Below are 15,757 nucleotides of genomic sequence, written 5' to 3' on the forward strand. Positions count from 1 at the left end.
CATGTGCCCTGATCGGAAATCGAACCATGACCTGTTGGTTCATAGGTCGATGCTCAACCACTGAGCCACACCAGCCCGGCTGCTCTAGACTTTTTTGAAAATGAGTGATATGCTATGGAGTGTGCGCAGTAACCCACAGCGTAAAGGTGAGGGGTAAACAAAAAACTACCCAAATGTTTGGCCAGGGTTGGATAACGGAAAATTGCTTTATGGAGGACTAGCATAATGAATAAATGTGGAGGGGTGGTAAATACTCTCATCATGATTAGTTTCAAAATGGCAAAATGTTGGCACTGAACATGGGCCTGCTAGCATATTTTAGTAGCACATCATTATATTTTATTACAAACATGCTGATGCACTAGGTACAAATATACTCAAGAAATTCATGATAAAATAGTAAAATAATGGAAGGTGGCAAGTTTTAGTCATTTTTTAAACTTTGATGTAAGTGTAATTGTCTTAAAATATACATTCAAAACTATATTTTTATTTCAGTGAGTAAGTGAGGGGGGATAGAGAGAGAGAAAGATGAATGATGAGAGAGAATCACTGATAGGCTGCCTCCTGCATGCACCACAATATGAATCCAGTCCACCACCTGAGAATATGTCCTGACCAGGAATTGATCAGTGACCTGTGGGGTCATAGGTTAACACTCAACCAATGAACCACGCTTGCCCAGCTCTCCTAAGATTTTCAGGGATCCCACGCAACCTGCAACCAGGGTAGCAATGAGCAGTGAAGCTCGTCCTGGCCTAACCCCTGAATCTGCGCTCAAGGCCTCCTTTCCTCTGAATGCCCAGTGAGCTCACAGCAGCCTCGCTTTGCCTCATTTATTTCCCACAATGTTTCTACAGAGTCAAAGGATCCTGCTGTTTCCTGTTCTATCTCTCTGCTGCTTCCTGTTCTATCATAAGGCCTACGTTTTTTCATTATCCCCAGTTTCAATTAATGTACCCTCAAAATCTTCTGAACTTGTGCAGTGAAATCTTTTCGAACATGAAGTAATGAACTCTAACACTGCAGACCAAGGTGAGGCCGACCTGCTCCAGCTGCTTCCTGTTCCTGAACACAGGTATGCCTGGACATCTTCTACACAACAGACCAAGGCATGATTTTGCTTAGAGGACCTGGGAGAAAACGTGTTGGTCTTCACTCAAATTGGTGTTGTTTAATCAAATCAATTTTAAAGCTCTTCTTTCTTTATTGATTTTTTAGAGAGAGAGTGAGACAGAGAAACATCCATGATGAGAGAGAATCATTGATCAGCTCTCTCCTGCATGCCCCCTACAGGGATGGAGCTCACCAACCTCGGCAAGTGCCCTGACCTGGAATCCAACTAGAGATACCTTGTTTCATGGGTCCATGCCCAACCACTGAGCCATGCCATGTGGGCAAACTATCTTTTTTATTGTTAGCTCTATTACAAATAGACCCAATTTCCCCATCCTCATCCCCCTTTGCCTCCCTCTACCCTGCCCCCACCATTTCTAGGCACTCAGCACATGATTGTCTATGTCCATGGACTATGCATATATGTATATACTTATTTTTTTGCTGCATTTCACTTTACTTTGCACAAAATGAATACAACCAATTGACTAAGCAGCTCCAGAACTGTTGGTGTTCATTAATCAAGAAGTAAACGATGTCAGAAGGAACACTTTTCAATTCCTCCCATGGACATATGATAAAGACAACAAACTCCTAACATATGTGACACAGGCTGGTTTTGACACATAGAAAGCCTAAGTAAGAAGGGTGAGTACTGAATATCCACATGGTCAGACCAGGAGCCATGCTCCAGGAGCTACACTACACCTAGACTGTTATTCACGCTGCCCACATATACATCTGCCCTGTGAAGTTCACTGTCCCTTGTCAGACTGAAATCCAAGCGGCTCCTTCCATTTTCAGGCTCATCATTTCCAAGGTGGACAATCCACACACAGAAATCCAGGCAGCTCCAATATGCTCGCTCAGCTGTATTTTACATGACACCTCCACCAGCCAGCCTCCAGTTCAAATTCTGTACAGGAAGTTCCCATTGTCGTCAAAGAACTCTCGCCCCCTCTGTACTACCTTGCTGCTGAAGTCCTGCTCACCCAGTTCTCTTGCCTTCAATGCTTCCAGCTCCTTCGCACTTGGCAATCCATCACTGTCAGAGCCTCTGGCGTCCTCACAACCACTGGTGGAGTACTTCTGCAGCTCTCTGTGCTGACCTTGGGCTGCAGCAACAGGCACAAAGCTTTCCTTCTCCAGGCTCTGGGCTCCTTTATTCCTTCCCTTCTGTCTCCTCGGGAGGTTTGTACTCTGAGTATTCAGTTCTGTCACCCTCAGAGCTGTGCTGTGACCTTGGCTTTGGGATGAGGCTTCAGCTCCTGACACAGGGCGGCCTGCAGAAAGCAGCTCCCAGGCATCCCCAGGGCCTGGAAGCTGGTGGAGCGAGTGGGCACGCCCAGCTTTCTGAAGGACCTTTTGATCCTGCTTCAGTTTCTTCTCCAATGTGGGCACAAACTTGCTTTTTAAAACCCTTCTGATCACATCGCTGCTAACATCCAAGCCTTCAGCCAATCTGGGAACTGACCAGGACTCTGGAAATTCTTCATGTAAATACCGGATCTGCTCCCTGGCTTCATGGTCAGTCCTGGGAGGGGCCCCTCAGGCCTCCATTTGCCTCTGAATTTTCTGGAACAGGATGGCTTTTTTCTGTTGTCTCAGGGCGCTGGGGGAGAGAACCAAAGGCAGAAGCCATGCGTGGGAGCAACATGGGTGGTTGAAGTGTCTCAGCTGAATCAGGGGGTGCCCAGCCCTTGTCTCTTTGTTAATGAAAAATGAGACAGAGGGCTGGAGACCCGGACACAGACTTTATTGGAGGAGAAGACCCCTGCTGGGCTGCCTCCCAAAGGAAGAGAGCACGTGTGCAGAGGTGAAGGCGCCTTTTAAGGGGAGGAAAGCTAAGGGATGGGGCTTAGGGTAGTCGGCACATGCTGATTGGTGGTTTCATGTAAGGCACATGATTAGGGACTTAGGATTCGGGGGTTAGGGTATTTGCAGGTGCTGATTGGTGGTTCAATGTACAGTCCATATAAGGTGCCTGGTTAGGTGCTCAGGAGTGTTTGGGCTGCAGGTGGAGTTTAGGACATTCTCCATCCATCAGTTGGGGGAATGGAGGATCTATCAGTTCACTGCCCCGGAAATCTAACACCCACAACAGCAGCCCCCGAGGAAGGTGAGCTTTCTAAACGGGCGATGAAATACGTCCCTGGTGAAGGGACCGTGGTTCCAAAGGAGCCCAACACCTGCCCCTGTGCCTCTGATGAGGGAAGAAGCAAGGCCCTGCTTCAGTCTGAGGGCCCAGGAAGGAGCCGGTACTGTTACCGAAAACTGGAGAACCAAGCTGCAGGCGCTAACCAGTCCGATCGGGGACTGGTCAAGCAGGTTCGGGCGCTAACCCATGCCGCCTGCCCAAGTCCGTGATCTATGATCGGGGCTTGGAGTGTGCTGCCGCCAAGCCCGATCAGGGACTTGGTCAGATAGCTGCAGGCGCTAACCAGTCCCCGATCGAGGCCTGTGGTTGGATCCCTCTATGAACTCTGATGAGGCGTATCCTCAGGACGGAGCCCTCCATGACCTCTGCCTGAAGCGGGACCTGTAGTTGGAGCCCTGCATGACCTCTGACTGAGGCTGGGCCCGTTGTTGGAACCCTCCATGACCTCTGACTGAAGATGAGCCTGTGGACGGAGCCTTCTGTGACGACTGACTGAGGCTGGGCTTTTGGATAGAGCCCTCCATGACCTCTGCCTGAGGCTGGGCCTGTGGATGGAGCCCTCTATGACCTCTGACTGAGGCCGGGCAAGTGGTTGGAGCCCTCCATGACCACTGTCTAAGGCTTGGCTTCTGGACATAGCCCTCTATAACCGCTGATTGAGGCTGGTCCTGTGAACAAAGGCCATTATGACCCTTGCCTGATGCCTGTCCTGTGAATGGAGCCATCTATGACCTCTGACTAGGGCTAGGACAGTGGGTGGAGCCCTCAATGACCTCTATCTAAGGCTGGGCCTGTGGATGGAGCCCCTCATAACCTTTAACTGAGGCTGTCTTGTGGATGGAGCCCTCTATGCCCTCTGCCTCAGACTTGTCCTGTGGATGGAGACCTCTGTGACCTCTGCCTGAGGCCTGGCCTGTGGACGGAGCCCTTTATGACCTCTGACTATAAGTCTTGGCCTGTGGATGGAGCCCTCTATGACCTCTGATTGAGGCTGGGCATGAGGACGAAGCATTCTATGACCTCTGCCTGAGACCGGGTCTGTGGATGGAGCCCTCCATGACCTCTGACTGAGGCCAGGCCAGTGTTTGGAGTCCTCCATGACCTTTGTCTGAGGCTGAGCCTGTGGATGGAACCCCTATTGACCTCTGACTGAGGCTGTTCCTGTGTATGGATCCCTCTATGACCTCTGGCTTAGCCTGGGTTTGTGGACGGAACCGTCCATAACCTCGACCTGAGGCCAGGCCTGTGGTTGGAGCCCTGCATGACATCGGATTGAGCCTGAGCCTGGGGACAGAGGCCTCTATGACCTCTGCCTAAGGCTGGGCCTGTGGATGGAGCCATCCATCACCTCTGCCTGAGTATAGTCCTACGGATGGAGACCGCTATGACCTCTGACTGAGGCTGGGACTGTGGATGGAGCCCTCCATGATCTCTGCCTGAGGCCGGGCCTGTGGAGGGAGCCCACTGTGGCTTCTGACTAAGGCTTGGCTTGTGGACATAGCCCTCTATACCCTCTGATTGAGGCTGGCCCTGTCAACAATGCCCTCTATAACCTCTGATTGATGCTGGGCCTGTGGACAAAGCCCATTATTACCTATAACAGACACTGAGCCTGTGGATGGAGCCCTCTATGACCTGTGCCTGAGGCTGGAAATGTGGATGGAGCCCTCCATGACATCAGATTGAAGCTAGGCCTGTGGACGGAGTCCTCTATGACTTCTGCCTGAGGCTGGGACTGTGGGTGGAGCCCTCCATGTCCTCTGACTGATGCTGGGCCTGTGGATGGAGCCCTCTATGAGCTCTAATCTTGGCCTTTGGACATAGCCCTCTATAACATCTGATTGATGCTGGGCTTGAGGACGGAGCTCTCCATGACCTCTGCCTACGCCTGGCCCTGTGAATGGAGCCCTATATCTCCTGTGACTGAGGCTGGGCCTGGGGATGGAGCCCTCTATGTGCTCTGCCTGATTCCTGGCCTGTTGATGGAGCCCTCTATGACATCTGACTATGGCTGGGTGTTTGGAAGGAGCCCTCTATGACCTCTGCCTACGGCTGGCCCTGTGAATGGAGCCCTTCATGTCCTGTGACTGAGGCTGGGCCTGGGGGATGGAGCCCTCTATGTGCTCTGCCTGATTCCTGGCCTGTTGATGGAGCCCTCTATGACATCTGACTGTGGCTGGCTGTTTGGAAGGAGCCCTCTATGACCTCTGCCTAAGGCTGTGATTTTGGATGGAGCCCTCCATGACCTCTTCATGAGGCCAGACCTGAGGTTGGAGCCCTCTATGACCTCTGACTGAGGCCTATCCTCTGGACGGAACCCTCCATGACCACTACCTTAGGCCAGCCCTGTAGATGGAGCCCTCCATGACCTCTGACTGAGGCTGGGCCTGTGGTTAGAATGCTCTTTGACCTCTACCTGAGGCCAGTCCTGTGGATGGACCCCTCCATGACCTCTGCCTGAGGCCAGGCCAGTGTTTGGAGCCCTCCATGACCTATGTATGAGGCTGAGCATGTGGATGTAGCCCCTCTGACTGAGGCTGTTCCTGTGTATGGATCCCTCTATGACCTCTGGCTTAGCCTGGGTTTGTGGACGGAGTCTTCCATAACCTCGACCTGAGGCCAGGCCTGTGGTTGGAGCCCTCTATGACCTCTGACTGAGGATGGGAATGTGGATGGAGCTCTGCATGACATCGGATTGAGGCTGAGCCTGTGGACAGAGCCCTCTATGACCTCTGCCTGAGGCTGGGCATGTAGATAGAGCCCTCCATGTCCGCTGACTGTGGCTGAGCCTGTGGATGGAGCCCTCCATGATCTCTGCCTGAGGCCGAGCCTGTGGATGGAGCCCTCAATGACCTCTTTCTGAGGCTGGGCCTGTGGATGGAGCCCCTGAAGCCTCAGACTAAGGCTTGGCCTGTGGATGGAGCCCTCCATGACCTCTGATTGAGGCTGGGCCTGTTGACAGGGCACACTATGTCCTCTGATTGAGACTGGGCCTGTGGACAGAGTCCATTTTGACCTCTATCTGAGGCAGGGCCTGTTGTCGGAGCCCTCAATGACCTCTTACAGAGGTTGGTCCTGTGGACAGAGTTCTCTTTGACCTCTGCCTGAGGCTAGGACTGTGGATGGAGCCCCATGACGTCTGCCTGAGGGCGTACCTTTTGTTGGATGCTGCTATGACACCTGACAGAGGCCTAGCCTCTGGACGGAGCCCTCCATAACCTCTGACTTAGGCTGTACTTGTGAATGGAGCCCTCAATGACCTCTGACTGAGTCTGTACCTGTGGATGGGGTCCACCATGACCTCTGACTGAGGCTGGATCTGTGTACTGAGCCATCCATGACCTCTGCCTGAGGCCAGACCTGTGGATGGAGCCATCCATCACCTCTGCCTGAGTAGAGTCCTATGGATGGAGCCCTCCATGTCCTCTGACTGAGGCTGGGGCTGGGGATGGACTCCTCTATGACCTCTGCCTGAGAAAGTCCTGTGGATAGAGCCTTCTATGACCTCTGACTGAGGCCAGTCCAGTGGTTGAAGCACTCCATGACCTCTGTATGAGGCTGGGCCTGTGGATGGAGCCCCTATTGACCTCTTACTGTGGCTCTCCCTGTGGATGGGACCCTCTATGACCTCTGACTTAGGCTAGGCTTGGGATTGGAGACCTCCATGATGTCTGACTGAAGCTGGGCCTGAGGATGGAGCCCTCTATGAGCTCTGACTAAGGCTTGGCCTTTGGACATAGCCCTGTATAACCTCTGATTGAGGCTGGGCCTGTGGACATAGCCCTCTATAAACTCTAATTAAGGCTGGGCCTGTGGACAAAACTCATTATGACCTCTGCCTGAGGATGGGCCTGTGCATGGAGCCCTCTACGACCTCTGACTGAGGCTGGTCCTTTGGACGGAGTCCTCCATGACCTTTGCTAGAGGCTGGGCCTGTGGATGGAGCCCTCCATGTCCTCTTCCTGAGGATGGGCCTGTAGACAGAGCCCTCAATGACCTCTGACTGAGGCTGGTCCTGAGGTTGGAACCATCCATGACCTGTGAATAAAGCAGGGCCTGAGAACGGAGCCTTCTATGACCTCTGCCTGAGACCGGGTCTGTGGATGGAGCCTTCCATGTCCTCTGACTGTGGCTGGGACTATGGATGGAGCCCTCCATGAACTCTGCATGAGGCTGGGCCTATGGATGGAGCCCGCTGTGGCCTCTTACTAAGGCTTGGCTTGTGGACGTAGCCCTCTATAACCTCTGATTGAGGCTGGACCTGCGGACAAAGACCATTATGATCCCTGCCTGAGGCTTGGCCTGTGGATGGAACCCTCTCTGACCTCTGCCTGATGCCTGGCCTGAGGATGGAACCCTCTAGGACCTCTGACTGATGCCGGGACAGTGCGTGGAGCCCTCCATGACCTCTATCTGAGGCTGGGACTGTGGACAGAGCCTTCTATGACCAATGATTGAGGCTGGGCCTGCGGACAAAGACCATTATGATCCCTGCCTGAGGCTTGGCCTGTGGATGGAGCCCTCTCTGACGTCTGCCTGCGGCTTGGACTGTAGATTGAGCCCTCCATGACATCTGATTGAAGCTGGGTGATTGGAAGGAGCCCTCTATGACCTCTGCCTAAGGCTGCGACTGTGGATGGAGCCCTCCATGACCTCTTCATGAGGCCGGACCTGTGGTTGGAGCCCTCTATGACCTCTGACTGAGATTGGGCCTGTGGATGGAATAATCCATGTCCTCTGATTGAGACTGGGCCAGTGGAGGGAGCCTTCTATGAACTCTGACTGCGGATGGGCATGTGGTTGAAGCCCTCCATGACCTCTGACTGAGGGTGGGCCTGTGGATGGAGGCCTCTATGACGTCTGCCTGAGGATGGGCATGTAGATAGAGGCCTCCATGCCCTCTGATTGAGGCTGGGCCTGTGGATGGAGCCCTCTATGACCTCTGACTGAGGCTGGGTATGTGGAAGGAGCCCTCTAAGAGCTCTGACTAAGGCTTGGCTTGTGGACATAGCCCTCTATAACCTCTGATTGAGACTGGTCCTTTGGACACAGCCATCTATAACCTATGATTGAGGCTGGTCCTGTGTACAAAGGCCATTATGAGCCCTGCTTGAGGCTTGGCCTGTGGATGGAATCTTCTATGACCTCTGACTGAGGCCGGTCCAGTGGTTGGAACACTCCATGACCTTTGTCTGAGGCTGGGCCTGTGGATGGAGCCCCTATTGACCTCTTACTATGGCTTTCCCTGGGGATGGGATTCTCTATGACCTCTGACTTAGGCTGGGCTTGTGATTGGAGACCTACATGACCTCGACTGAAGCTGGGCCTGAGGATGGAGCCCTCTATGAGCTCTGTCTAAGGCTTGGCCTTTGGACATAGCCCTCTATAACCTCTGATTGAGGCTGGGCCTGTGGACAGAGCCCTCTATAACCTCTGATTAAGGCTGGGCCTGTGGACAAAGCCCATTATGACCTCTGCCTGAGGCTGGGCCTGTGGACGGAGCTCTCCATGACCTCTGCCTGAGGGTGGCCCTGTGGATGGAGCACTCCATGACCTCTTACTGAGGGTGGGGCTGTGGATGGAGCCCTATATGACCTCTGCCTGACGTTGGGCCTGTGGATCGAGCCCTCCATGACCTCTGCCTGAGGCTGGGCCAGTGCATGGGCCCTTCATTTCCTCTGACTGAGGGTAGGCCTGTGGATGGAGCCCTCCATGACCTCTGTCTGAGGCTGGGCCTGGGGTAGGAGCTCTCCATGACCTCTGCCTGAGGCTGGGCCTGCGGATGCAGCCCTCCATGACCTCTGACTGAGGTTGGGACAGTGAATGGAGCCCTCCATGACCTCTGTCTGAGGCTGGGCCTGGGGAAGGAGCTCTCCATGACCTCTGCCTGAGGCTGGGCCTGCGGATGCAGCCCTCCATGACCTCTGACTGAGGCTGGGACAGTGAATGGAGCCCTCCATGACCTCTGACTGCAGTTCGGTCTGTGGACGGAGGCCTCTATGATCTCTGACTGAGGCCGGGCTTGTAGATAGAGCCCTCTATGACCTCTGATTGAGGTCAGGCTTGTGGATGGAGCCCTCCATTACCTCTGACTGAGGCTGGGCCTGTGGATGGAGCCCTCCATAACCTCTGCCTGAGGATAGTTCTGCAGATAGAGCCCTCTATGACCTCTGACTGAGGCTGGGCCTGTGGATGGAGTCCTCTATGACCTCTGACTGAGGCTGGGCCTGTGGAGGGAGCCATCTATGACCTCTGACCGTGGATGGGCATGTGGACGGAGCCCTGCATCACCTCTGACTGAGGCTGTACCTGTTGATGGAGTCCTGTATGACCTCTGACTGACATCCAACCAGTGGTTAGAGCCCTCTATGACCACTACCTTAGGCTGGGACTGTGCATGGAGCCCTCCATTACATCTGATTAAGGCTGGGTTTGTGGATGGAGCCCTTCATGTCCTCTGACTGATGCTGGGCCTGTAGATGGAGCCCTCTATGAACTCTGCCTGATTCCTGTCCTGTTGATGGAGCTTCCTATGACATCTGAAGGACGCCGGGCCAGTGGTTGGAGACCTCTCTGATCTCTGGACAGAGCCTCCATGACCTGTGACTGAGGTTGGGCCTGTGGATGGAGCACTCCATGTCCTCCACTGAGACTGGGCCTGTGAATGGAGCCATCTATGACTTCTGACTGAGGCTGGGCCTGTGGATGGAGCAGCTCATGACCTCTGACTGAGGCGGTACCTGTTGATGGAGTCCTCTATGACCTCTGACTGAGGTCCGGCCAGTTGTTAGAGCCCTCTATGACCGCTATCTGAGGCTGGGACTGTGCATGGAGCCCTCCATTACATCTCATTAAGGCTGGGTTTGTGGACGGAGCCCACCATGGCCTCTGATTGAGGCTGGAGCTGTGGACAGAATCCTCTATGACCTCTGCCTGAAGCTGGGAATGTGGATGGAGTCCTCGATGACATCTGATTGAGGCTGGGCCTGTGGACGGAGCCCTCTATAACATCTGACTGAGGCTGGGCCTGTGGATGGAGCCCTTCATGTCCACTGACTGATGCTGGGCCTGTAGATGGAGCCCTCTAAGAACTCTGTCTGATTCCTGGCCTGTTGATGGAGCTCCCTATGACATCTGACTGAGGCCGGGCCAGTGGTTGGAGCTATCCATGACCTCTGTCTGAGGCTAGGCCTGTGGACGGAGCCCTCTATTACCTCTGACTAAGGCTTCGCCTGTGGATGGAGCCCTCTATAACCTCTTATTGAGTCTGGGCCTGTGGATATAGCCATTTATAACCTCTGATTGAGACTGGGCCTGTGGACAAAGCCCATTATGACATTTACCTGAGGCTGGGCCTGTGGATGGAGCCCTTTATGACCTCCAACTGAGGCCTTGCCAGTAATGGGAGCCCTTTATGACCTCTGACTGAGACCTAGCTACTGGACGTAGCCCTCCATGACCTCTGCCTGAGGCCGGCCCTTAGATGAAGGCCTCCATGACCTCTGACTGAGGCTGGTCCTGTGGATGGACGCCACCATGACCTCTGCCTGAGGCTGGGCCTGTACATGGAGCCCTCTATGACCTCTGCTCTGATTCCTGGCCTGTTGATGGAGTGCTCTATCACATCTGACTGAGGCCGGGTCAGTGGTTGGAGCTCTCTCTGACCTCTGTCTGAGTCTGGGCCTGTGGACAGAGCCCTCTATGACCTCTGACTGACGCCTAGCCTCTGGACAGAGCCCTCCATGATCTCTGTCTGAAGCCGGGCCTGTAGATGGAGCCCTCCATGACCTCTGACTGAGGCTGGGCCTTTGAATAGAGCCCTCTATGACCTCTGACTGAGGCTTGGCCTGTGGATGGAGCCCTCCATGACCTCTGCCTGAGGCTGGGCCTTTGTATGGAGCCCTCTATGTTCTCTGACTGAGGCTTGTCCTGTGGATGGACCCCTCTATGTTCTCTGACTGAGGCTGGTCCTGTGGATGGACACCTCCATGACCTCTGCCTGAGACTGGGCCTGTGGACAGAGTTCTCCATGTTCCCTGACTGAGGCTGGGCTTGTGGATGGAACCCTCCATGACCTCTGCCTGAGGCCGGTCCTGGGGATGGATGCCTCCATTACCAGTGAATGACGGTGGGCCTGTGGATGGAGGCCTCTTTGACCTCTGACTGAGGCTGGACATGTGGTTGGAGCCCACCATGACCTCTGACTGAAGCTGGGCCTGTGGACTGAGCCCTCCATGACCTCTGCCCGAGGCCAGGCCTGTAAATGGAACCGTACATGACCTCTTCTTGAGTATAGGCCTGCAGATGGAGCCCTCTATGACCTGTGACTGAGGCTGGGTCTGTGGATGGAGCCCTCTATCACCTCAAACTGAGGCTGGGCCTGGGGACGGAGCTCTCCATGACCTTGGCCTGAGGCTAGCCCTATGGATGGAGCACTCCATGAACTCTCTCTGAGTATACACCTGCGGATGGAGCCCTCTATGATCTCTGACTGAGGCTGGACCTGTGGATGGAGCCTCTATGACCTATGACTGAGTTTGGGCCTGTGGACGGATCCCTCCATGTCCTCTGACTGAGGCTTGGCTTGTGGATACAGCCTTCTATGACCTCTGTCTGAGGCCGGGACTGTAGGTGGAGCCCTCCTTGACCTCTGACTGAGGCTGGGTCTGTAGATGGAGCTCTCCATGACCTCTGGCTCCATCTGCGCCTGCGGATGGAGCCTTCTATGACCTCTGACTGAGGCTTGACATGTGGATGGAACCCTCTATGACCTCTGCCTGAGGCCGGCTTCTTGGATGAAGCCCTCCATGACATTTGACTGAGGCTGGGCCTGCGGATGGAGCCCTCCATGACCTCTGACTGAGGCTTGGCCTGTGGTTGGAGCCCTCCATGACCCCTGACTGAGGTTGGGCCTGTGGATGGAGCACTACATGTCCTCTGACTGAGAATAGGCCTGTGGAGGGAGCTCTCTATGAACTCTGACTGAGGCTGGGCATGTGGACGGAGCCCTCCATGACCTCTGTGTGAGGCTGGGCCTGTTGACTGAGCCTTCCATAAACTCTGCCTGAGGCCGGTCCTCTGGATGGAGATTTCCATGTCCTCTGCCTGAGAGTAGGCCTGCAGATGGAGGCCTCTATTACCTCTGACTGAGACTGAGCCTGTGAATGGAGCCCTCTATGATCTTTGAATGAGGCCTGTCTGTGGACGAAGTTCATGACAACTGCCTGAGGCTGGGCCTGTGGATGGAGCCCTCCATGACCTCTGAATCAGGCTGGGCCTGTGGATGGAGCCCCTATTGACCTCTGATTGAGGCTGGGATCTGTGGATGGAATCCTCTATGACCTCTGACTGAGGCTGTTCCTGTGGTTGGAGCCTTCCATGACCTCTGACTGAGTCTGGGCCTCTGGATGAAGCCCTCCATGACCTCTGACTGAGGCTGGGCCTCTGGATGAAACCCTCCATGACCGATGCCTGAAGCCGGGCCTGTGCTTGGAGTGCTCTATGACCTCTGCCTGAGGTCGGGCCTGTTGATGGAGCCCTCTATGACCTCTGACTGAGGCTGGGCCTGTGGACTGAGCCCTCCATGAACGCTATCTGAATATACACTTGCGGAGGGAGCCCTCTATGATCTCTGACTCAGGCTGGACCTGTGGATGGAGCCTCTAAGACCTCTGACTGAGGCTGGGCCTGTGGATACAGCTCTCTATGACCTCTGTCTGAGGCCGGGCCTGTAGGTGGAGCCCTCCATGACCTCGGACTAGAGGCTGGGCCTGTGAATAGAGCCCTCTATGACCTCTGACTGAGGTTGGGCCTGTGGAAGGAGCTCTCCAAGCATCTGCCTGAGGCTGGGCCTGTGGATGTAGCCCTCTATGACCTCTGACTGAAGCTTGTCCTGTGGTTGGCGCCCTCCATTACCTCTGGCTCAAGCTAGGCCTGCGGACAGACCCTTCTATGACCTCTGACTGAGGCTTGGCATGTGGATGGAACCCACTATGATCTCTGCCTGAGGCCGGATTTTTGGACGAAGCCCTCCATGACATTTGACTGAGGCTAGGCCTTTGGATTGAGCCGACTATGACCTCTGCCTGAGGCCATGCCTGTGGATGGAGCGCTCTATGACCTCTGACTGAGGCTGGGCCTATGGATGGAGCCCCCTATGACCTCTGACTGAGGCCAGGACAGTGAATGGAGCCCTCCATGACCTCTGACTGCAGCTCGGTCTGTGGACGGAGGCCTCTATGATCTCTGACTGAGGCCGGGCTTGTAGATAGAGCCCTCTATGACCTCTGATTGAGGTCAGGCTTGTGGATGGAGCCCTCCATTACCTCTGACTGAGGCTGGGCCTGTGGATAGAGCCCTCCATAACCTCTGCCTGAGGATAGTTCTGCAGATAGAGCCCTCTATGACCTCTGACTGAGGCTGGGCCTGTGGATGGAGTCCTCTATGACCTCAGACTGAGACTAGGCCAGTGAATGGAGCCCTCCATGACCTCTGACTGCAGCTCGGTCTGTGGACGGAGGCCTCTATGATCTCTGACTGAGGCCGGGCTTGTAGATAGAGCCCTCTATGACCTCTGATTGAGGTCAGGCTTGTGGATGGAGCCCTCCATAACCTCTGCCTGAGGATAGTTCTGCGGATAGAGCCCTCTATGACCTCTGACTGAGGCTGGGCCTGTAGGTGGAGCCCTCTATGACTTCTGACTTAGGCCGGGCCAGTGAATGGAGCCCTCCATGACCTCTGACTGCAGCTCGGTCTGTGGGCGGAGGCCTCTATGATCTCTCTGAGGCCGGGCTTGTAGATGGAGCCCTCTATGACCTCTGATTGAGGTCAGGCTTGTGCATGGAGCCCTCCATTACCTCTGACTGAGGCTGGGCCTGTGGATGGACCTCTCCATGACCTCTGCCTGAGGCTGGGCCTGCGGATCGAGCCCTCCATGACCTCTTAATGAGACTGGGCCTGTGGATGTAGTCCTCTATAACATCTGCCTGAGGCCAGGCCTCTGGACGGAGCCCTCCATGACATCTGACTGAGATTGGGCCTGTGGATGGAATAATCCATGTCCTCTGATTGAGCCTGGGCCGGTGGAGGGAGCCTTCTATGAACTCTGACCGCGGATGGGCATGTGGACGGAGCCCTCCATGACCTCTCACTGAGGCTGGTTTTTTGGTTGAAGCCCTCCATTACCTCTGACTGAGGGTGGGCCTGTGGATGGAGGCCTCTATCACCTCAGACTGAGTCTGGGCATGTGGATGGAGCCCTCCATGACCTCTGTGTGAGGCTGGGCCTGTTGACTGAGCATTCCATGACCTCTGTCTGAGGCCGGTCCTGTGGATGGAGCTCTCAATGTCCTCTGCCTGAGAATAGGCCTGCAGATGGAGGCCTCTATTACCTCTGACTGAGGCTGAGCCTTTGAATGAAGCCCTGTGATTGAGGCTTGGTCTGTGGAAGGAGTTCTCCATGACATCTACCTGAGGCTGGGCCTGTGGATGGAGCCCTCCATGTCCTCTGACTGAGGCTTGGCCTGTGGATGTAGCCCTCCATGACCTCTGAATGAGGCTGGGTCTGTGGATAGAGCCCTCTATGCACTGCCTGAGGCCTGGCCTGTGGATGGAACCCTCTATGAACTCTGACTGAGGACAGACCAGTTGTTGGAGCCCTTTATGACCTCTGTCTGAGGCTGGGCCTGTGTATGGAGCCCCTATTGCCCTCTGATTGAGGCTGGGATCTGTGGATGGAATCCTCTATGACCTCTGACTGAGGCTGTTCCTGTGGTTGCAGCCTTCCATGACCTCTCACTGAGGCTGGGCCTCTGGATGAAGCCCTCCATGACCTCTATCTGAGTATACGCCTGCAGAGGGAACCCTCCATGACCTCTGCCTGAGACTGGGCCTGTGGACAGAGCTTTCCATGTTCATTGACTGAGGCTGGGCTTATAGATGGAGTCCTCCATGACCTCTGTGTGAGGCTGGGCCCTCCATGACTTCCGCCCGAGGCCAGGCCTGTGGATGGAGCCATCCATGACATCTGATTGAAGCTGGGTGTTTGGAAGGAGCCCTCTATGACCTCTGCCTAAGGCTGGGACTGTGGATGGAGCCCTCCATGACCTCTTCATGAGGCCGGACCTGTGGTTGGAGCCCTCTATGACCTCTGACTGTGGCCTATCCTCTGGACGGAATCCTCCATGACCTCTGCCTTAGGCCGGGCCTGTAGATGGAGCCCTCCGTGACCTGTGACTGAGGCTGGGCCTGTGGTTGGAACGCTCTTTGACCTCTGCCTGAAGCCAGTCCTGTGGATGGACCCCTCCATGAACTCTGCCTGATGCTGGGCCTGTACACGGAGCCCTCCATGATCTCTTACTGAGGCTGGTGCTGTGGATGGAGCCCTCTATGACCTCTGCATGAGGCTAGGCCTGTGGATGGTGCCCTATATGACCTCTGACTAAGGCCTGGCCTTTGGATGGAGCCTTCTATGACCTCTAAGGCC

General features: G+C 54.9%; 2 pseudogenes across 2 annotated transcripts in view; both read right to left on the bottom strand.

Moving 5' to 3' along the window:
* Window positions 1-15,757, bottom strand: part of LOC307094820 (protein SET-like) — a 671,772-nt pseudogene that overhangs the window by 557,022 nt on the left and 98,993 nt on the right. The gene's annotated exons all lie outside the window — the stretch shown is intronic.
* LOC307095027 (neugrin-like) lies at window positions 2,026-5,640 on the bottom strand (annotated as a pseudogene). The gene is made up of 2 exons: window positions 5,609-5,640; window positions 2,026-2,728 (listed from the first exon to the last, which is right to left on the bottom strand). The product of its transcript is annotated as a neugrin-like (transcript).

The sequence above is a fragment of the Cnephaeus nilssonii genome (genome assembly GCF_951640355.1).
Source record: "Cnephaeus nilssonii genome assembly, chromosome: 24".
In the NCBI taxonomy this organism is placed as follows: Eukaryota; Metazoa; Chordata; class Mammalia; order Chiroptera; family Vespertilionidae; genus Cnephaeus; species Cnephaeus nilssonii.